Source organism: Oncorhynchus masou, chromosome 22 (assembly GCF_036934945.1).
Source record: "Oncorhynchus masou masou isolate Uvic2021 chromosome 22, UVic_Omas_1.1, whole genome shotgun sequence".
NCBI classification, from domain to species: domain Eukaryota; kingdom Metazoa; phylum Chordata; class Actinopteri; order Salmoniformes; family Salmonidae; genus Oncorhynchus; species Oncorhynchus masou.
The window spans coordinates 12,473,284-12,498,129 of NC_088233.1; the positions used below are offsets into that span (position 1 = coordinate 12,473,284).

The 24,846-nt window shown below is 42.5% G+C and overlaps 1 pseudogene; it reads right to left on the reverse strand.

The window, feature by feature from the left end:
- Positions 1–1,244: 1,244 nt before the first annotated feature.
- Positions 1,245–24,846, reverse strand: part of LOC135509026 (copine-8-like) — an 82,751-nt pseudogene continuing 59,149 nt past the window's right edge.

The following is a 24,846-nucleotide window of genomic DNA, read 5'->3' on the forward strand; positions in this document are numbered from 1 at the left end:
AGTGAGAGACAAAGGCGGCGTTGTGAACCAAAAGGTAGACTGAAATATTACTGCTTAACATCCTGTCTAGCCAAAACACACATACATCCATTCACAGGGTTTAGTGACATGATGTGAAGCAAGAGGTAGAAACTAAAGAGAGAATGCTCCTGAAAATACAAAACAACATTTTCTCACTGAACTCCAGAGTCAGAGGACACACATGGAAGTGGTGGTGTAACTAACTGGTAAGTCTGTTTTTAACTCACATGCATGGATGGAGATTCCACTATTCCAGAATTCTTGTAAGCATGGCGACTGTGAATGTATCCAATGGATAGATTCTGCATCCCAAGAGGCACCCTACTCTTTATATAGTGCACTATGCTTGACCGGGGCTCTCAAAAGTAGTGCACTATGTAGGGAATAGGGTGCCATTTGGGACGCACTGAGAATAAGGCTGGTTTAGTCCCTGCTGTATTTGATAGGGCCAGACTCTGAAGGAAGTCCCCTTTGAGTCAAGGTAGCCGGACAACAGAGCGTAATATAGTGGGAAGATTATAGGTGGTGAAGGTAATGTCTTCAAAGGTGGTAGTTGGAAAATAAATGATCAGCTAGGAAGCCCTGAGTGCAGGACTTTAACTGCATGCTTCTCTACTAGGACTACAACATGCTCCGTAAAAAAAGAAATAAACGCCACACATGGGATGTGGCTCCTGGGCTTGTCATCATCAGCATCATCATCATCTTCGTCCTCTTCATCATCGCTACCACCAGTCTCTGTGGCTAAAAAAATGAGAGCCAGAGAGCATCTGGAGTACAAATCAGAGAGAAATAAAAATGTGTCCACGAGTATGAATCCTCCTCGTCATCCTCAACTTTTGTAAACATTTAGAAAGAGACTGTTGGTGAAAGAGAAGTGAAGTTGAGAGGAAGAGCAGGACGTAGAAATAACAGATCAGAAATGCGCTTCTGAAAGGTTCTCCACAGATTGGATGCTGCTCCTGGCTCGTCAATTACAGTGACCCACCCACTTCCTGGGTCAGACCAGTAAACTGCGTCCTCTGACCTCTAACTTCTGACTTCTCAGTGGAAGTCCTTCCTGAGGGATGATGGCGATCTGTCCTCTCCACAGAAAGGGCTGACCAATGCCACGAATGATGGAATCCCAGAGTCCACAAAGGTACAACATGAGCGTGGAAACGACTCCAGTGAGGAAGAAGAAGAAGCAAAAGAGGAAGAGGTCGGGGGGGGTGTCTTACCCTTCAGATTCGGCTGACCCGTCGGGTGAAGAGGGGGTGCAAGGCGGGGGTGGGGGTGTAGGCAGGGGGACAGGGGCCTGGTTTGATGCCCCTGGTCCTCATGTAGGAGAGGAACTGGTCAGGGATCTCAGCCAGGACCTCTTTGGCCAAACGGGCCATACTGAGAATGTGGTTCCCTCTGCGGTCGATGTAGTCACGGAACGGAACAAACTGGATGGAGAGAAGGGGGGAGGAAGAGAGAAGGAATGGAGAAGAGGGGAGGAAGAGAAGGAGTGGGGAGACAGTAAGAGAAAGGGTACAGTGGTTCCATTAGAAAATAATAATGGTAGAGAAGTGGTGTAGAGGAGGAGAAAGACAGAATAGATGTGAAGATACAGGGAGAAAGACAGAATACATGTGAAGATACAGGGAGAAAGACAGAATACATGTGAAGACACAGGGAGAAAGACAGAATACATGTGAAGACACAGGGAGAAAGACAGAATAGATGTGAAGATACAGGGAGAAAGACAGAATAGATGTGAAGATACAGGGAGAAAGACAGAATACATGTGAAGACACAGGGAGAAAGACAGAATACATGTGAAGATACAGGGAGAAAGACAGAATAGATGTGAAGACACAGGGAGAAAGACAGAATAGATGTGAAGATATGGGGAGAAAGACAGAATAGATGTGAAGACACAGGGAGAAAGACAGAATAGATGTGAAGATACAGGGAGAAAGACAGAATAGATGTGAAGACACAGGGAGAAAGACAGAATACATGTGAAGATACGGGGAGAAAGACAGTGGATTAGAAAGAGGGGGGAATGAAAGACGCAGAGATGGTGATTGAATGAGGGAGAGAGAGAGAGAAGCCATTTTCATACATACATGATATACACATTCTATAGAATGTCAGCCTATTTCCAGAGACAATGAAACTGCGTTAATGTATGAAAAAGCTCCATAATACCTGAACAATATCTCTCTCTGCGAACCTCCCTTGAGATGAAATCCTCTCTTCGTCTCCATCAAGCTCAATCATTTCTGAGAAGGAGAGAGAGAAGCACATCAGTCATCCATGCCATGTCAGAACAAAGCCCACATCAATATGGCAACATCATCAGTGCCACAGAGCATGACACATCGTTGACTACACATGCTGCACTGTCGTCCATGTGCATTAACTACACACGCTACATTACCACAGAGAGCCAGTGAGCATGCTACACGAGATGACACTGTTTCATTGCCTGCCATGCAATGTTGTTTGAGTACCGTAAATGTGTGTGTAGAGCCGTGAAATCCTTGGTTGTAAGTTACTGCACAGTACTGGGTGAGTGATGAACCAGTCTGGTCTTTTATTTATTTCACCTTTATTTCTTAGAGCAAATGTCTTAGATGTCTTATGTCTTAGAGCAAAACCATTTAGCATGATATGTTACTTTACGTTAGGTTACATTACAAGACGTAACATAGTAAACATACACTTCCGTTAAAAGTTTGGGGTAACGTAGAAATGTCATTTTTTTTGTCCATTAAAATAACATCACATTGACCAGAGATACAGTGTAGACATTGTTAATGCTGTAAATTACTATTTGTGCTGGAAACTGCTATTTTATTTAAATGGAATATCTACATAGGGGTAGATAGGCCCATTATCAGCAACCAGCACTCCTGTGTTCCAATGGCACGTTGTTAATCCAAGTTGATAATTTTAAAAGGCAAATTGATCATTAGAAAACCTTTTTGCAATTATGTTAGCATAGCTGAAAACTGTTGTGCTAATTAAATAAACAATAAAACTGTCCTTCTTTAGACTAGTTGAGTATCTGGAGTATCAGCATTTGTGGGTTTGATTACAGGCTCAAAATGGCCAGAAACAAAGAACTTTCTTCTGAAACTCATCAGTCTATTCTTGTTTGGAGAAATGAAGGCTATTCCATGCGAGAAATTGCCAAGAAACTGAAGATCTCGTACAACGCTGTGTACTACTCCCTTCACAGAACAGTGCAAACTGGCCCTAACCAGTATAGAAATATGATTTGGAGGCCCCGGTGCACAACTGAGCAGAGGACAAGTACATTAGAGTGTCTAGTTTGAGAAACAGACACCTGAAAGTTGAATGTAATATATCATACTAAACAGGTAAAATGTGATCAAGGCGTAGGATACTATACATCCTACAATTCGTATTATATTGTACCCACCACTATTACATTGGTAGGCCAATCTAATGTAACCTAGTGTAAACGAGCCATTATTATGAGCCGTTCTCCCCTCAGCAGCCTCCACTGATGCACAGATCCAGGATCTTAATTTTAGCCTGTTTGCTAAAGCAGGAAAATAATCCTGCAGCATCAACATTTTTTTTTGTAGGCATTGATCAATTTTTTGTAAGGGAAAATCAAGTTTGAAATTTCCAAGTCGAAAATACAAAACTTCAGAAGCCTTTTTAAACCTCAAATACACTACAAGTTTTAAATGTCCTTCATTGCAGGAAAGTTCTCTTGCAACAGGGTGATCAAATTAAGATCCTACATCTGTATAAGCAAAAAAAAGCAACCATGTGTAGCGGAACAGGGAGGGACATCATGCTGCTGTGCACATTGACTTTGTAAGCGTGATAATCTTAAAGGACCGTTGACTTTAAAAGGCTAATTGCTCATAAAGAATGAATGTGTTTATCATGGAGCTGGAGTGTTTTATGAATGGTAAACACCTATTTCCTATGATAAGAGATGAAAGGTGAGGACTTGGTCTGTTACTACAAAAAGGTGAAGGGAAATGATGACACATTTCTGTAGAACGTTGGGTCAAATGAGCATTGACATTTAGAAAGATAAACAATGTGGGGGATGGGAAGCAAATGAGCGAGAGATATGAGAGAGAGAGATAGAAAAGGAAAGGAAAAGAGAGGGAAGCCGGGTGAGGAGCGCGATAGGGAGAGGGAGGGGTAAGAAAGAAGGATAGAAAAAGGAAAGGTGAGAAGCAGAAGAGAGGGAGAACCAGGTGAGGGGCGCAATAATGGATTTAACGCAGGGAAGAGATTAGAAACACAAATGCGTGCACGTACACACACGGGTGCACACAAACGGGTGCACACACACACACACATTCCATTGGTCCTTTTGTACCATTAAATTCCGCCGGTCCAACCCCGACAATTATAATTGACATGGGCAGAGTAGCCGCCTTTGGAGGTGGGGGGAGAGAGAGAAACAAATAAAGAGAAAGAGAGGTGTCAACAAAAAAAAGAGAGGTTGAGAAAACAAGTTCCTTTCAATGCCAACGCCAATAACCATCGTTATCTAAAATGCCACAGGAGAAATACCCCCAATTATTGACAATACTGTAAATACTGTACAAGTTCTCCTTCTCAGAGAAAAATGGTAGAAACTGCCTGTCACAAAGTGGTCGATGTTTTCCAATTCTGCTCCTTTATGTGGTTTGGCTCCCACATTTTGCCAAGCCTTTGTAGGATTGTCACCTCTGTCATTTCATACATGTACAACTTGTGTTTAAACCCCAGCCAGTCTGACAGCTTATAAATGAATAGCGGACACCTATTGCATTGCAATTTTGAGTGGAAGCCATTTGCCAAAAGGTTTGTGAGAAAGAATGCTAGATTAACATATCACTATGTTTCATAACTCTGTATTGCCATTTAGGTGAACATTAAATTGGCAGAAATATCTATTTCTGGGGTTGCTTGAAACTCATAGTTCTCATATCGTACCCCACAATCACATTACAGTACGTAGGGAAAATTGTTTAACGAAAAGCAGCGATTTCTATTTCTATGTAACACCATTTTTGAGTCAGGGCATTCCAAACAGCATTACTTCAACATAGACAGACAGACATGAAACACTATCAACATTGGTCCACCCACCAAGAATGACTGAGTAGGTGGTACCGTAAGTGGTGGTGGATTTGAATGTTGAAGGTCTTCTTCTTAATTTGAAAAGCAACTACAGTGAGGGAAAAAAGTATTTGATCCCCTGCTGATTTTGTACATTTGCCAACTGACAAAGAAATGATCAGTCTATAATTTTAATGGTAGGTTTATTTGAACAGTGAGAGACAGAATGATAACAAAATCCAGAAAAACCCATGTCAAAAATGTTATAAATTGATTTGCATTTTAATGAGGGAAATAAGTATTTGACCACCTCTCAATCAGAAAGATTTCTGGCTCCCAGGTGTCTTTTATACAGGTAACGAGCTGAGATTAGGAGCACCCTCTTAAAGGGAGTGCTCCTAATCTCTGTTTGTTACCTGTATAGAAGACACCTGTCCACAGAAGCAATCAATCAATCAGATTCCAAACTCTCCACCATGGCCAAGACCAAAGAGCTCTCCAAGGATGTCAGGGACAAGATTGTAGACCTACACAAGGCTGGAATGGGCTACAAGACCATCGCCAAGCAGCTTGGTGAGAAGGTGACAACAGTTGGTGCGATTATTCGCAAATGGAAGAAACACAAAAGAACTGTCAATCTCCCTCGGCCTGGGGCTCCATGCAAGTCCTGTGTGGCTCAGTCGGTAGAGCACGGCGCTTGCAACGCCAAGCGTCGTGGGTTCGATTCCCGCTGGGGCCACCCATATGTAAAAGTAGTGGCCCCAGCCGACTTGTAAGTCGCTTTGGACAAAAGCGTCTGCTAAATGGGATATATTATTTATATTATTATTATTATCTCACCTCGTGGAGTTGCAATGATCATGAGAACGGTGAGGAATCAGCCCAGAACTACACGGGAGGATCTTGTCAAAGATCTCAAGGCAGCTGGGACCATAGTCACCAAGAAAACAATTGGTAACACACGACGCCGTGAAGGACTGAAATCCTGCAGCGCCCGCAAGGTCCCCCTGCTCAAGAAAGCACATATACATGCCCGTCTGAAGTTTGCCAATGAACATCTAAATGATTTAGAGGACAACTTGGTGAAAGTGTTGTGGTCAGATGAGACCAAAATGGAGCTCTTTGGTATCAACTCAACGCCGTGTTTGGAGGAGGAGGAATGCTGCCTATGACCCCAAGATCACCATCCCCACCGTCAAACATGGAGGTGGAAACATTATGCTTTGGGGCTGTTTTTCTGCTAAGGGGACAGGACAACTTCATCTCATCAAAGGGACGATGGACGGGGCCATGTACCGTCAAATCTTGGATGAGATCCTACTTCCCTCAGCCAGGGCATTGAAAATGGGTCGTGGATGGGTATTCCAGCATGACAATGACCCAAAACACACGGCCAAGGCTACAAAGGAGTGGCTCAAGAAGCACATTAAGGTCCTGGAGTGGCCTAGCCTGTCTCCAGACCTTAGTCCCATAGAACATCTGTGGTGGGAGCTGAAGGTTCGAGTTGCCAAACATCAGCCTCGAAACCTTAATGACTTGGAGAAGATCTTCAAAAAGGAGTGGGACAAAATCCCTCCTGAGATGTGTGCAAACCTGGTGGCCAACTACAAGAAACGTCTGACCTCTGTGATTGCCAACAAGGGTTTTGCCACCAAGTACTAAGTCATGTTTTGCAGAGGAGTCAAATACTTATTTCCCTCATTAAAATGCAAATCAATTTATAACATTTTTGACATGCGTTTTTCTGGATGTTGTTGTTGTTATTCTGTCTCTGACTGTTCAAATAAACCGACCATTAAAATTATAGACTGACCATTTCTTTGTCAGTGGGCAAACGTGAAAAATCAGCAGGGGATCAAATACTTTTTTCCCTCACTGTAAATCCAGACCCGCCACTTGGTTTGCGATATAACTGGGGGATGGGGCTGGATAAATGTAACCACTCTAACTCATGAAGATGTGTAGGCTATAGCATACATTTTACATGTATAAAAATGGCTGACAAAATGTTGTAAAAGTGGGCCTTTAATTAATAGTAAATTTGAGATACATTTACGATAGACTCTTTGGTCTGAGCCATGTCGGTGATGACGCCGTCCGAGATGATAAGGAGGATGAAGTACTGGGAGCCGTCTTTCACTGATTGTGCATACCTGGAGGGGGGGAGGTGGGCGGAGAGCGAGAGAGGGGAGGGGGGGGGAGGGGAGGGAGGAGAAACAGAGAGGTTGGTGGGAGGAGAGCAGGGAGGAGAGCAATATGAGTTGCAGCGTCTAATCAATAATACTGTAATCAATAATACTGCAAGTCTCTCTGGATAAGAGGGTTCCCTAAATGACTACAATGTCAAATGTCATAAATCAATTAATTAAATGCATCTATGAAGCAGGGGTTGGACCCGATTCAGGGAACAGAACCGAAAACCAAATAAAATATACTGTTCTAGAATAGAAGCATTATTTTAAAAGCATGAGAACCGGGTAATCACGTTATTTCACAGTCCAGTTTCAGTCCCACAAAAAATGCAACAAAGCGCCCATGCAAAGCCCTCACTCTGTCACTCAGAAACTTATTCCAGTGTCTGCCTGCCAGCTGGAAATCTTTGCCTGTGTGTGTGTGTGTGTGTGTGTGTGTGTGTGTGTGTGTGTGTGTGTGTGTGTGTGTGTGTGTGTGTGTGTGTGTGTGTGTGTGTGTGTGTGTGTGTGTGTGTGAGTGTGTGTGTGTGCGTGTGTGTGTGTGTGTAGGCAATCTACCCCTCCCCCTTCTCATGTCCCTCCCCCTCTGAAGCATCGGCTACTGTAGCCTACTGACGTTACAAGCGTGATTCAGAAATTAGAGAGTGATTTTTTATTACAGAAGAATGGATTAAGTTGTTCCAATGCTAGTTAAGGATACTATAGTTATCATTACTCACATTGGATTTATTAACCACAAAAAAGAAAGCGTGTTTTTAATTGTGTGCACACACAAGCTCGTTAGCTAGCTAGCTTTTGTCCAACATTAAGCAAACTGAAAGGAACCAAAAAACTACTGGTTCTGTTCAGAACAAAATGATTGGAAAACCATTTAGGTTCCAACCCCTGCTATGAAGCATATGTTGTGTTCGCCTATGACCCCTCTTTTACTAATCTATCTATTCTCTTGCATGGACCTCTAGTCAAATCAAATCCAATTGTATTGGTCACATACACATGGTTAGCAGATGTTAATGTGAGTGTAGCGAAATGCTTGTGCTTCTAGTTCCGACTGTGCAGTAATATCTAACAAGTAATCTAACAATTTCACAACAACTACCTTATACACACACAAGTGTGAAGGAATGAATAAGAATATGTACATATTCATATGGATGAGCGATGGCCGAACGGCATAGGCAAGATGCAGTAGATTGTATAGAGTACAGTATATACATATGAGATGAGTAACGTAGGGTATGTAAACATTATATACATTGGAATTGTTTAAAGTGACCAGTGATACATTTATTACATCCAATTTTTAATTATTAAAGTGGCTAGAGATTTGAATCAGTATGTTGGCAGCAGCCACTCAATGTTAGTGATGGTTTAGTCATTGGTTTGTTGATGGTTGAGACCCAAATCTGGCCCATACATGGACTGTAACCCTTGGGGGTACACACCATCTGAGTGGCAAATACATAGTGTGTTTTGGTATCACTGAGAATAAATGAGCTATGAACGGCAAGGCTATTCTTAGGCCACGTGGGCGGTCTGACCACACCAGGAAATAGATGGGAGTTGAGGAGCGAAGAGGGATGGGGGAGATAGCTTGTTACAGTCAATCTTGTGTGTGTTTATAGATGATTGGGTAAGATTTCCCAATAGTGAATATCAACTAGAGCATGTATGGCACGGGGACACTGCACACTACGGAGAGACAGCGAGGCACCGAGTGCAATTCTCTTCTGCTCGGATAAAATTAACATTATTCACGATGTCTGTCCACTGGTCATCGTGTCTGTCCACTGGTCGATCGTGCAAAGCCTTATTTGTTTTCAACAACCACCAACCATTCTATCTGCATGCAATGTTGAATGAATACTTTTGAAGGACAATATTGAATAACTTTGGATGCAGAGGAGGAGAAGACCTCTGACCTCTTGCTTGCGTTTGCAGTTTATTTTATTGCTGCAATAAGTAAGGGATTACGTTGGAAGCTGGAAGGCCATGTTTTATCCTTGTCTTGTGTGTGTCCCTTTTTTCATAATTTTTTTAAATTCTCATATAAAGACACCGGTGTGATGTTGTAATATAATCTGAACTGGGTTCTCGCATCTATTTGTGTGATGGTGAGGAAATGTGACATTAAGAGTGCGTCCTAAACTGCACCATATTCCCTATATAGTGCACTCATTTGGACCAGAGCCTATGGGACCAATTGGGACGCAGACTTAAAGCTGAAATCCAATAAAGGGAGTAACAGCGCCACTGTTCGACCCCCCCCCAGCGCCCTTGTTATTGTTTCGGTTGTGTTGATGAAATGGAGGAGAGGAGCATGCAATGATGTCCGACGGAAAAAAAGTAAAGTTGTTGTGACATCATAAACGGACGTGGTAGTTTCACCAATCATAGCTTGAGCTGCTGCTTTCATGTGTGGTTACTAACTGTTCTGTGAGTGGGTGTGAAAAGAGTGTTCCTTTCTGATCACCGTCTGACAGGCAGACCTATGTTGACCTTTGATCTTCACGGTATGCTCAGCGGTTGCACACAAAGCACAAACGATTTTCTCAAACTGAGAAGACAAGACGTGTGTTTGTGCATGTGTGCATGCCTGCGTGCGTGGGTGTTTGTCTGTGCGTAGGTGTGCGTGTGTCCGTGTGTGTTCATGCCACCACAGTTAGTATTGATTTCAGTGGGACGGCTGAGCTATTACAGCATTTATTTTAATCTGGTCTTTCCCTGAGGAGTTACAGGTCACTGTGGAACACACTGGGGCTATCTATTGATCATAGCAGCTTATTGTACCACACTGAAGGACCACAGTAGGAGTTCAATGGAATCGCACTGGGAATGCTCTTTGTACATGGTGGTTAGTTCTGGTGTGAGTGTGTGTATGGCATACAGTACCTGGCCACGTGGTTGATAACAGGGGAGAAGTGTGTGGGTCCGTAGAGGCGGACAGACTTGAGGCTCTGGTAGTAAGCCTCCATCACTCCCTCAATCCCACTGCAGTACGGGTTCTGAGGGTTGCCGTTCTATACAGGAACACACAGAACAAACATCAGGAACATGAGCGAGACAACATAGAAATCTCCCTCTCTCCCTCTCTCCCTCTTTCCATGCAGTCCATTCTTAAAATACTGACTCAGTAAATCCTTAATGCCTAGATGAATGCATATGGGGCCTGTCGTGGTCTCAGGCTGGGCCCCTCTGGGGAGAGTGTTCCCCAACTGAGCAGCTGGAATGACTGCCAGCCCCTAGGGCGGCAAGGGCACTACATCTGGATAGGAAGGGTTAGAACAGGAACTACTAGTGAATTACTTATGACCAGAGCCTAAAGGGTCATTTGTCAGTTCTTCCTCCACCAGCCTCCACTGGTCCAGAACCAGGACTGACGAGAGAGTGGCAGGTAAGAAGGAGGAGGGATAGATGGATGTAAGAATGGATGGAGGTGTCTCCTGTCTCCTCACCAGAGCAAACTCGTGCGACACGCGTCCGTCCGGGGGCAGCTTGGCTCCGAAGCCCAGAGCAGGGAACATCTTGTCACTGTCGTAGTCCTGGATGATCTCCCCCACGGCCCTGAGAGCCATGGCGTAGGCATTCAACTGGTACGGACTCATGTAGTGGAGGGAGGTGGGCTGAGCCGGGTTGCCTGGACACAAACCCAACACAGTAGAACTGAGGTCCACACTGTTGTGTAGTTGGAAAGAGGAGATGCTGTTCATACATTGCAAAAGATCAAGCAGCTTTCTACCATTGAGAATTGTCTTGAAAAAAAGCTTTGTAGCTGCAATGCTGGTGATACAAATTGTTCCTTCTTACCCTTTGTCTTGGGTTTTCTGACACCAACATTGAAAACACATGGACATTACCTTACTGCCACACAGGCACAGGGTTCTCAAGGGCTGACAAGAACTAAAAACAGATTTGGTCACACTCACCATTTGATGCTGTGAAATCAATTGCCACCGTGAAATTAATCTGAGTCCTGCAAGACAAAACCAAACAGTAAAGATATTGAAGCGTCAGTCATACTACATTCAATTACATCACGATTCAAAGTGATCCGACTAACTCAATTAATTGACAAGGGGTTATGAGTTACTGCTGTCACCTTCAAAATGAACATAGGCCTACGATCTGATTAGTAATCCACTTAACTAGGAGTTTGTTCCACCTTCAATTACCACTAGGGATGTAAGTGAGCTTAGCGCTAGATAAAGAGGTTACCATGGAAATTGTTTCAGTTAAATGATGTACTTTACAGTAGCTGCTTGGAAATAAAAATGTGCAGGTTGCATATGGGGTACAGTCAAAATGAACAATACAACATGGAAAGCTAGTACTAAACGTTTTAACACAGATCTAGGGACAAGCAATGGAAATTAGGTGTATGCTAAAGAGTGATGGTGCAATCCATCTGACTGTTGTGTATTCAATGTGTCCCTATTCAAATTCAACTTTAATTCAATGTGTCCATATTCAAATTCAACTTCAATTCAATGTGTCCCTATTCAAATTCAACTTTAATTCAATGTGTCCCTATTCAAATTCAACTTCAATTCAATGTGTCCCTATTCAAATTCAACTTTAATTCAATGTGTCCCTAATCAAATACAACTTTAATTCAGTGTGTCCCTATTCAAATTAAACTTTTATTTAATGCGTCCCTATTCAAATTAAGCTTTTATTCAATGTGTCCCTATTCAAATGAGACTTTAATTCAATGTGTCCCTATTCAAAATTAACTTTAATTCAATGTGTCCCTAATCAAATAAAACTTTAATTCAATGTGCCCCTATTCAAATGAGACTTTAATTAAAAACAAAACTTTGTAACGTACCCCCCTTTGATGTAGTCCAGGAAGGTGAGCTCCATGTCCACCAGGCAGGACAGCAGGGTTACCTGGCAACATGTTCGGAGGTTAAAGGGATACTTTTTGAAGTTTTAGCTTATTTCCGACTTTATAATAAGCCTAAAACTTTATAAAAGTGAACTATCCCTTTAAAACACATTGGGATTTCAGTGGAACTACAGTATTACCACACCTATTTCAACAGTACATAGAGTACACAATAGAGTACACCATAGAGTACACCTATTTCAACAATACATAGAGTACACCATAGAGTACACCTATTTCAACAGTACATAGAGTACACCATAGAGTACACCATAGAGCACACCTATTTCAACAGTACATAGAGTACACCATAGAGTACACCATAGAGCACACCTATTTCAACAGTACATAGAGTACACCATAGAGTACACCATAGAGCACACACTAGAATACACCATAGAGTACACAATAGAGTACACCTATTGAAACATGGCACAACAACCATAGAGAAGTTAACAACAGCACACAGAGTGCAGGACTAGACTAGTCTTTCAACAGTGACTCCTTTGGGCTATGAACAGGCACAGATACGTAAGTGCAGAATCACATTGATAGAATCCCATTAAGGGATTGCTAGGGTTTAAAGGTAGGTGGAGTAGAAGAGGGTATTAACTCACTGTTCCTGAGTTGAGGTATCTCTTCTTCTTCTTGTCTCTCTTCTTCTGATTTACCACCTGCAGAGAAGGAGAACAGGGCTTGGCTCAATTCGTCTCGCTGATCGTAAGTTGAAAATAAAGCCTGTCTAACTGAATTCTGTTCCTCAATCTAATAGGCTGATTAGGCCATGAAAGCAGATGGATGCGGGAGAGCAAAGTATTGCTTAGATAATTAGTGCAATACCCTGGAAGGTTCATTGTTTGGGTAAACAGCTGAGACAAGGTTGTGTGCGTGTTTGTGTGTGTGTTTTTTACCTCATAGGTGTGGAACTGTGACTGGCCTCTTGACATCTCCCTGTATCTGGTGCTGAACTCCCCAATGAAGTCATGCCTGGGTGAGCAAACACACACACTGAGTACAGTTACATACACACTAATAAATCAATATTAAACTGATTCTGGCAGTGGGCTGAGTATGGCATTAGTCATGTAGACACCTTACTCTGCTTATCTTAATCGGCGTAAGGTCATAATCGAAGTAAGGATACGGTGATTAAAACACCTGGTTTTCTGAACAATCTTTGGAATTACATGTAAACAGCTAAATGGGCGTTCAAGCGTTGTATTTGATCTGCGCATGTGGCAGCACTGTTCTTCTTGTAAAGCAGGCAAAAGTTTTAAACAAACTATTATATTCATCTGACTATCCACAATAATCATATTATTGTGTGCATGCAACAGTACTCAGTGTCAGACACCCCTGAACAGGTTTGGTACCTACCAGCTGTGACCTCATCCTCCCAACCTCCTCATCCATCACAGTGGAGAGTTATTGTTTCTCATAGAGATACAATATATTTTGTCTATTTAATTCAATGCCATTTCATCAATGTCTGCGTTTTTGTGGATGCCGATATAGTGTGTTGCCTCACAAATGATCATGTGATAAAAAAGTGGCGTGTGTGTACCTGCCTGCATGTAAGTGTGTGTGTGTGTGTGTGTGTGTGTGTGTGTGTGTGTGTGTGTGTGTGTGTGTGTGTGTGTGTGTGTGTGTGTGTGTGTGTGTGTGTGTGTGTGTGTGTGTGTGTGTGTGTGTGTCTGAGACAGTACCTACCCTCCATCTCTGTCCCAATCATACACCTCCACCTTTATGCTCCTGAGAGACAGAGAGAGAGAGAGAGAGAGAGAGAGACAGAGAGAGAGAGAGAGAGAGAGAGAGAGAGAGAGAGAGAGAGAGAGAGAGAGAGAGAGAGAGATAGAGAGAGACAGAGAGAGAGATAGAGAGAGAGAGAGAGAGATAGAGAGAGAGAGAGAGAGACAGAGAGAGAGAGAGAGAGAGAGAGAGAGAGAGAGAGAGAGAGAGAGAGAGAGAGAAATTCCATTAGAAAAAAACTATTAGTGGGCTGATTGAGAATCTCTGTTTAAATCAGAAGCGCTCATCTGTGTAAGAAGATGGTCTGGCTCTCAGGAAGTTATGTCTGCTATTGGGATTCAATATGCTAAAGATTGCTGGAGTCACGGGTCGCAAAAAATAAAGATTGTAGCAGCAGCCACTGCTTTGTACCTGAATCCTAAAGTGGTTCTAGAAATGGTCTGTGGTCAACTACCAAGTACAGAGGAATACTGATACCTAGTTATTTGTGGGTTGGGGTTTGTTTCTGTTGCTTAGTGATATAGGCAGACATCACACCCAAGAGGCCTAGCTAGCTCTGGTCATTCCTATAGAGTGGATTGCATTCATTATAGTAATACATTTGATTTATATAAATATCTTATAACTGGAGTGTATACATTTTAATGTAGAGTAAAGGGAGGAAGTTATTCCATCTACAACAAATCTCCGCCATTCTCCGTTTTATTTCAAAGTACTGAATCTATGCATCTGTCATATACAGTTACCTGTATCTCTGGTACCAGTTACCTGCATCTCTGGTACCAGTTACCTGCATCTCTGGTATCAGTTACCTGTATCTCTGATACCAGTTACCTGTATCTCTGGTATCAGTTACCTGTATCTCTGATACCAGTTACCTGTATCTCTGGTATCAGTTACCTGTATCTCTGGTATCAGTTACCTGTATCTCTGGTATCAGTTACCTGTATCTCTGATACCAGTTACCTGTATCTCTGATACCAGTTACCTGTATCTCTGGTATCAGTTACCTGTATCTCTGATACCAGTTACCTGTATCTCTGATACCAGTTACCTGCATCTCTGATACCAGTTACCTGTATCTCTGGTACCAGTTACCTGTATCTCTGGTATCAGTTACCTGTATCTCTGGTATCAGTTACCTGTATCTCTGGTATCAGTTACCTGTATCTCTGGTATCAGTTACCTGTATCTCTGATACCAGTTACCTGTATCTCTGGTATCAGTTACCTGTATCTCTGGTATCAGTTACCTGTATCTCTGGTATCAGTTACCTGTATCTCTGGTACCAGTTACCTGCATCTCTGGTACCAGTTACCTGTATCTCTGGTATCAGTTACCTGTATCTCTGGTATCAGTTACCTGCATCTCTGGTACCAGTTACCTGTATCTCAGGTATCAGTTACCTGTATCTCTGGTACCAGTTACCTGTATCTCTGGTATCAGTTACCTGTATCTCTGATACCAGTTACCTGCATCTCTGGTACCAGTTACCTGCATCTCTGATACCAGTTACCTGTATCTCTGGTATCAGTTACCTATCATAATCGCCGTTGCACAGGGCCTTGACAGGGATCTTGAAGGCCTGCCACACTGGGTCCAGAGTGTTCTTTACAACCTCTGTCTTATGGCAGATAGTAAACCTAGAAACACACACACACACACACACACACACACACACACACACACACACACACACACACACACACACACACACACACACACACACACACACACACACACACACACACACACACACGTTACAGTATAGGAACCCTTTCAAGACTCAAACTTTACTATGTTTGTTTATATTTGTTTTCTTAATAAGTATTAAGCTTGTCATTGTTTTGTCTTTAAAAATCTAAACAAAACAACAACAACTGCTCTTAAACAGCACGCAGTGTGACCAGGTGGTCAGGATGGGCAAGCAGGAGGCAGGCAGGAGGCAGGCAGCATACTGCTATTGTGTCCTGGAGCTGACCATTTAAACTGCTTCAGTTAATACCCAGCTGCACAAAAGCCATATGCGTTAAACGCAAAACAAAGGGAGTCCACTTTCATAAAAACATCTGCTGGACAAGGACATCTCATACAACGTGTGCTCAACTCAGTCTCAACAACCCGTTCTTTTTCTTTTCCTCTCCTTTCATTCTCTTTATCTCCTCTCATCCTCTCTTTCACGTCCACTCATCCATCACCACCTATACGCTCTGTGTCTGTCTCAGCAAGGATGTATAGGACATGGACATTATTATTTAACGTACATGTGACCATATACTATTGCTATTTGGAGAGTGTACAGTATTTGTACATTGTCTACAGGCCTTTTCCCACTGTGTATGGGCAAACACCAAATATAGTACAGTATCTCGGTGTGTTTTGTACGTCTTAGAGTAAAAAAACTAACATATTTTGAATAACACTTTACAAACGTTAATGGTTGCAAATTAATCCATTTTTGATTAGATTTTGAAAGATGTTTTGTACAAAATGGAAAACTGGATCGACGATTGACAACTTACGATCCGTCCTCATTACTGCGGTAGAAGACCAGAAAAGGATCAGACTTCCCAAAGAAGTCTTTCTTGTCCAACTTGTTCCCACAGAACTGCAGCATCACTGACTCCTAGAGAGACCAGGTTACAGATGAATGGAACAGCCAGACAATCAACACCACAGGCAGGGACCAATTTTGATTGGCTGGGGGCCTCAGTATTGTAGCGAATTCAGGGGTTAGCCCTGACCGGAACTCGAATCTGGGTCCAGTGACTGTCACCCTAACACCTTAGCCCTTATTTCAAGAGATCCGAACTTCTTGACGAGGTCGATGTACAGTGCCTTCAGAAAGTATTCAGACTCCTTGACTTTTTCCACATTTTGTTACCTTACATCCTTAATTCAAAAATGTATTAAATTATTTAAGTTCCTCATCAATCTACACACAATACTCCATAATGACAAAGCATAAACAGGTTTAGACATTTTGCTAATTTATTACAAATAAAAATCAGAAATATCACATTTACATAAGTATTCAGACCCTTTACTCAGTACTTTGAAGAAGCACCTTCGGCAATGACAACAGCATCGAGTCTTCTTGGGTATGACGCTACAAGCTTGGAAAAAAAAATAAAAAAGAGGTATACTGGTATGCCATCCAGCCCTGGAGTTTTCCCAGCCTTAAAGGCTTTAATTGTATCAAGAAGTTCCTCCTCTGTAATTTGGCCTTGACCTGAGTCTGTCTGTACAGATATTAATTTTACATTATTATTAGGAAAAAAAATCAATGCAATTAGTTTCAGTTTAGTGGAGATGGAGGAGACTGAAATGAAAACATATTCTTAAAGTACTTTACTTCCTCTTTCACAACATAATTCGGTGAATCATGCGTGACTCCATCATTTATAACAAGTTTCAATAAAAAATGTTGGTAGCATTTCTATATTGAAGATTGAAAAATAATTTGGTGCATTTCCCCCTATTCCATCCAGTTCGCTTTATTTTTTATAATATATTACACTGGATCTTTCTTGAATAAGTTCCTCCATTTCTTTTTGTTTTTCCTCTAACCTATTCTGTGCCTTTAGGGTACAGTTTTTATTGCTATCTACTGTACTGTTAGTACTTCAATTTCCTTTGTTAATATGGACTCTTTTGATCTAAATTGCTATTGTTTTATAGATGAGTACTGAATTGCATGGCCTCTAAATTGCATGGCCTCTTAATCCAAGATGGCGTAGAAGTCAGACGTCTTTGTCCTTCATCTTGTCATGTTCCATGTATATATCTTTTTATATATTTTTCTTTGATATATATTTTTTTGTATTTTTCTAAACCTCTACTTCAAAATACTCGCCTGTAACCCGCCTCACCCAACGTGGTGTGAATCTGTTCTTTTATTTACCTCGGAACCGGAATCCCCCAACAGAAGCTAGCCAGCTCACTAGATTTAAAACATTCTTTATTTTTCTAAAAAATAAAAAAATAGGTATCCTGTATGCCACCCAGCCTAATGGAGTTTTCCCAGTAAAGCCTTTAATTGTATCAGAAGTTCCTCCCTGTAATTTGGCTTGCCTGCTCCTGTCTGTACTAGCTAGTAGTCAGCTAACCACTGATAGCGGTCATCAGCTAACGTTTAGCTCGGAAAGCTCTCGCGAGTTTGTACAACGCGACTCAAACCAGAGCATACTGGACCTATTTTCTCTCCATATCCCCGGATTCCTACCGCAAGCTCTGAACCTTTTCACCTGATCATCGCAGCTAGCTAGCTGCAACCCGAGTGACTAATCCTGGCTAACCTCTGTCCCGAAGCAAGCACCAATTAGCCTGGAGCTAGCCCATGCTAGGCCCATTCTCCCAGCTAGCTGAAGAGGCCCATCAGCCACTCCTGGGCTACAATGCCCGGACCCCTTCTACTGCCGGTACGGGGCACGGAACCCCACCGATCCTTCACGACTGGACTACCGACGTAACCTGCTTGAGGGGGTACTCAACTGGCCCATACGCCGCGACGTCCACTGAATGCCCATCTGCTAGCCTGCTAGCCACGGCCCGCTAGCTGCGAGCCGCGGCTCGCTAGCTGTCTAGAGCATATTGGACTGTTAGCTGAATAGATCCATCGGCAATTTCTTGGTTCACTAAACCTATTTTGCCAATTGGACTTGGACCCCTCTGCTACTCGGAACCCTACTAATCCATCAAGACTGGTCTATCGACGTCAACGCACATGGAGGCTAAAACAGACTTTCCTCCGTCGCGACGTCCTTCTAAGGCCCTTCTGCTAGCTCGCTAGCCCCTGCCTGCTAGCTGTCTGAATCGCAGTGTCTCCAGCCAGCCCAATCAAGCACAGGACCCCTATGATCACTCGGCTATGCATGCCTCTCCCTAATATCAATATGCCTTGTCGATTACTGTCCTGGTTAGTGATTATTGTCTTATTTCACTGTAGAGCCTCTAGCCCTGCTCAATATGCCTTAACCAACCATTTAGTTCCACCTCCCACATATGCGGTGACATCATCTGGTTTAAACGCCTCTAAAGACAACATCTCTCTCATCATTACTCAATGCCAAGGTTAACCTCCAATGTACTCACATGCTACCATACCTTTGTCTGTACATTATGCCTTGAACCTATTCTATCGCGCCCAGAAACCTGCTCCTTTTACTCTCTGTTCTGAACGTACTAGACGACCAGTTCTGTTAGCCTTTAGCCGTACCCTTATCCTACTCTTCCTCTGTTCCTCTGGGGATCTAGAGGTTAATCCAGGCCCTGCAGTGCCTAGCTCCACTCCTACACCCCAGGTACTCTCATTTGCTGACCTCTGTAACCGTAAAAGCCTTGGTTTCATGCATGTTAACATTAGAAGCCCCCTCTCTAAGTTTGTTTTATTCACTGCTTTAGCACACTCTGCCAATCCGGATGTCCTAGCCGTGTCTGAATCCTGGTGTAGGAAGACCACCAAAAACCCAGAAATTTCCATCCCTAACTACAAAATCTTCCGACAAGATAGAACTGCCAAAGGGGGCGGTGTTGCAATCTACTGCAGAGATAGCCTGCAGAGTTCTGTCTTACTATCCAGGTCTGTACCCAAACAATTCGAGCTTCTACTTTTAAAAATCAACCTTTCCAGAAACAAGTCTCTCATTGCTGCCGCTTGCTATAAACCACTGTCAAGGGAAAAACTGCAAGACTAATGTTATAATGCTTTTATTGCATCAAATGGTTGTTTTATTCGACAGAACAGAGTAGTCTGTTAACTATTGTGTGTGTGTGTTCTACTGAGGATGGGCCTCTGAGAGATAACACTGACAGAGGAAATTTACAATGTCTTTGGGTGATAAAACCTAAAGAGCATTCGAGAGCATGAGTTAATGTTTCTGCTCTATACCGTACCAGGGAGAGATGGTTCCCGTTTGGAGTCTTAACCTTGTGACACATTCTATGTATCAGTTGTTCGTCATGTAGGTTGAAAGGGGTGTATCTTGGCTATAAAATACCTTTGTACTTTTGTCTCTCCACTCTCAACGGATCATTAGAAATTGTGAATAGTTGACAAGTCATTGCTATTGCAAGGCTCTCAACATTAAATATTTAGTTTAAGTATAACTCTTGATTGTGTGATAAGTTTGTCTCCCCACATTTAATAGTAAAGAAATGAACCACCACACCATCCCCTGCCCCCAGCTGTGCCCTGGACACCATATGTGAATTGATATCCCCCCATATATCTTCAGAGCTCGTGCTGCTAGGTGACCTAAACTTGGACATGTTTAATACCCCGGCCATTCTACAATCTCAGCTTGATACCCTCAATCTCTCACAAATTATCAATGAACCCACCAGGTACAACCCCAAATCCGTAAACACGGGCACCCTCATAGATATCATCCTAACCAACTTGCCCTCTAAATACACCTCTGCTGTTTTCAACCAAGATCTCAGCGATCACTGCCTCCTTGCCTGCATCCGTAATGGGTCTGCAGTCAAACGACCACCCCTCATCACTGTCAAACGCTCCCTAAAACACTTCAGCGAGCAGGCCTTTCTAATCGACCTGGCCCGGGTATCCTGGAAGGATATTGACCTCATCCCGTCAGCAGAGTATGCCTGGTTATTCTTTAAAAGTGCCTTCCTCACCATCTTAAATAAGCATGCCCCTTTCAAAAATGTAGAACCAGGAACAGATATAGGCCTTGGTTCACTCCAGACCTGACTGCCCTTGACCAGCACAAAACAATCCTGTGGCGTTCTGCATTAGCATTGAATAGCCCCCGTGATATGCAACTTTTCAGGGATGTTAAGAACCAATATACACAGGCAGTTAGGAAAGCTAAGGCTAGCTTTTTCAAGCAGAAATTCTCATCCTGTAGCACAAACTCAAAAAAGGTTCTGGGACACTGTAATGTCCATAGAGAATAAGAGCACCTCCTCCCAGCTGCCCACTGCACTGAGGCTAGGAAACACTGTCACCACCGATAAATCCACAATAATTGAGAATTTCAATAAGCATTTTTCTAAGACTGGCCATGCTTTCCACATGGCTACCCCTACCCCGATCAACAGCCCTGCACCCCCCCACAGCAACCTGCACAAGCCTCCCCATTTCTCCTTCACCCAAATCCAGATAGCTGATGTTCTGAAAGAGCTGCAAAATCTGGACACCTACAAATCACCTGGGCTCGACAATCTGGACCACCTCTTTCTAAAATTATCTGCCAAAATTGTTGCAACCCCTATTACTAGCATGTTCAACCTCTCTTTCGTATCCTCTAAGAGCCCCAAAGACTGGAAAGCTGCCACGGTCATCCCCCTCTTCAAAGGGGAGACACTCTATACCCAAACTGTTACAGATCTATATCTTACCCTGCCTTTCTAAGGTCTTTGAAAGCCAAATTAACAAACAGATTACTGACCATTTCAAATCCCACCGTGCCTTCTCCGCTATGCAATCTGGTTTCAGAGCTGGTCATGGGTGCACCTCAGCCACGCTCAAGGTCCTAAACGATATCATAACCGCCATCGATAAGAGACATTACTGTGCAGCCGTATTCATCGACCTGGCCAAGGCTTTCGACTCTGTCAATCACCACATTCTTATCAGCAGACTCAACAGCCTTGGTTTCTCAAATGATTGCCTCGCCTGATTCACCAACTACTTCTCTGATAGAGTTCAGCGTGTCAAGTCAGAGGGCCTGTTGTCCGGACCTCTGGCAGTCTCTATGGGGTGCCACAGGGTTCAATTCTCGTGCCGACTATTCTCTGTATACATCAATGATGTCGCTCTTGCTGCTGGTGATTCTCTGATCCACCTCTACGTAGACGACACCATTCTCTATACCTCTGGCCCTTCTTTGGACACTGTGTTAACTAACCTCCAGATGAGCTTCAATGCCATACAACTCTCCTTCCGTGGCCTCCAACTGCTCTTAAGTAAAACTAAATGCATGCTCTTCAACCGATCGCTGCCCGCACCTGCCCGCCCGTCCAGCATCACTACCTTGGACGGTTCTGACTTAGAATATGTGGACAACTACATATACCTAGGTGTCTGGTTCGACTGTAAACTCTCCTTCCATACTCACATTAAGCATCTCCAATCCCAAATTAAATCTAGAATCGGCTTCCTATTTCGCAACAAAGCATCCTTCACTCATGCTGCAAAACATACCCTAGTAAAACTGACCATCCTACCGATAATCGACTTTGGCGATGTCATTTACAAAATAGCCTCCAACACTCTACTCAACAAACTGGATGTAGTCTATCACAGTGCCATCCGTTTTGTCACCAAAGCCCCATATACTACCCACCACTGCGACCTGTACGCTCTCGTTGGTTGGCTCTCGCTTCATACTCTCCCCCGCCAAACCAACTGGCTCCAGGTCATCTACAAGTCTCTGCTAGGTAAAGCCCTGCCTTATCTCAGCTCACTGGTCACCATAGCAGCACCCACTCGTAACATGCGCTCCAGCAGGTATATCTCACTGGTCACCCCCAAAGCCAATTCTTCCTTTGGTCGCCTTTCCTTTCAGTTCTATGCTGCCAATGACTGGAGCAAACTGCAAAAATCACTGAAGCTGGAGACTCATATCTCCCTCACTAGCTTTAAGCACCAGCTGTCAGAGCAGCTCACAGATCACTGCACCTGTACATAGCCCATCTGTAAATAGCCTATCCAACTACCTCATCCCCATACTGTATTTATTTATTTATCTATCTTGCTCTTTTGCACCCCAGTATCTCTACTTGCACATTCATCTTCTGCACATCTTACAGTGTTTATTGCTTAAATAAAGGTGAAATAAATAAATAGAGGCACATTTAAAGTGTCCCACACAATAAGGGGATCTGTTGTACCTATGTTGTGTCTGAAAATGTCAGTTATAAATTATTCTGTCCTAGTTCTAAACAATTTATCATCTAGAGGCTTTGATTAAATTTCCAATATCCCCGCCCACGTGGAAATTCTGTAAGAGTAATATATATATGCCAATTATGTGATAATCCGACTGCATACTGTCCCCTAACAACACTTTTTAAACTTTTGGTGCCAGAGAGAATGACAGAAGAATGTAATCAAGACGACTAGCTTGATTAAGCCTCCGCCATGTATATCTCACTAGGTCAGGGTATTTAAGTCTCCATATATCCACTAATTCCAATATATCCATGACGTTGATGAATTCCAAAAGTGTCTGAGGATGATAGTTTGTAGTGTGATTTTCTTTACGGTCCATAGAGGTATTTAAGTCCGTATTAAAATCTCCCACCATAATAATAGAGTCTAGTGTTGATTGTAGAGTTGATAAATTCTCATATATATTTTCAAAGAAGCTTGGATCATCATTGTTTGGACCGTATAGGTTAAGAATCCATATATGTTTATTGTCCAATAATATATTTAAAATAATCCATCTACCTTGATGATCTGTTTGGACAATTTGCACATTTGGATCAAAATTACTGTTAATTAATACCATCATCTCTTTTGAATTTCTTCAACCATGGGAGAAATATATTTTGCCCCCCCCAGTCCTTTTTCCACAAAACTTCACTTAAGATTGTTGAATAGGTTTCCTGTAAACAATAGATATTATATTCATTCTCTTTTAGCCAGATAAATACTGATCGTCTTTTCAATCTTGAGTTCAATCTCGGTTTCATCAGACCAGAGTATCTTGTTTCTTGTGGTCTGAGAGTCTTTAGGTGCCTTTTGGCAAACTTCAAGCGGGCTGTCATGTGCCTTTTACTGAGGAGTGGCTTCCGTCTGGCCACTCTACCATAAAGGCCTGATTGGTGTGTCGCTGCAGAGATGGTTGTCCTTCTGGAAGGTTGTCCCATCTCCACTGAGGAACTCTAGAGCTCTGACAGAGTGACCATCCAAACTTCTTCCATTTAAGATTGATGGAGGCCATTGTGTTTTGGGGATCTTCAATGCTGCAGACATTTTTTATTACGCTTCCCCAGATCTGTGCCTCGACACAATCCTGTCTCTTCGACCTCAGGACTTGGTTTTTGCTCTGACATGCAGTGTCGCGGAAAATTACATAGTTAGTCATGCTATCCCGTGTTTTACTGTTTAAAGAATTGTCTCTTGTTATATGCTAGAGTTTTTTCTAACTTTATACAAACTTGCCTTTCTGGGACTTATATAGCTACAATCTGTTTGGGTGAGACCACAGGTGTAGACCATAGACCAAATACTTACCTACAGGCCCTTAACCAACAATGCTTTAAGAAGTTTTAGTTTTAAGAAGTTTTAAGAAAAATATGTGTTAAGTAAAAAATAGATAAGTAAAAAATATCAATACATTTAAGTAACAAATAATTAAACAGCAGCAGTAAAATAACAATAGAGAGGCTATATACAGGGGATACCAGTACAGAGTCAATGTGTGGAGGCACATTTAGGTAGAGTCCAAGTGACTATGCATAGATAATAAACAAAGAGTAGCAGACTTCCTGGTAAGGCCTGGTCACCCTCACTAGAAAAACTGAAGACATTGGGTGAGATTTAAATGTAATATCTAAACACTAATGATGAGGGACACCTGTCTCTAGTCTATTATCCCATGACCTTATGAGTTATCAAGAGTTGTAATTCTAATGTGATTTGTTATTCTAATTTGGTAATTTTTTATTTAACAGGCAGTGTTGTAGTTTTTAGTTACTAGTCCCTTGGGGCTTTTGGTAAATATGCAAATGTATTTCATCACATGTCAGCCTATGAAAGAAGGAAACCTTTTCCCCACCTCTAGTTTAATATGAATTAATTGTGTATTGCTTTTGTTGTGTTGTCTGTTTGTTTTTGTCTTGTTTTGATACAAATCTCACCAGGTTGGGTCTGCTATACGGTTGGGATTCCTCCCTAAGGGATAACTCTGCGGGGAGGTTGTCAGTATGATAAGGTATAAGCACATT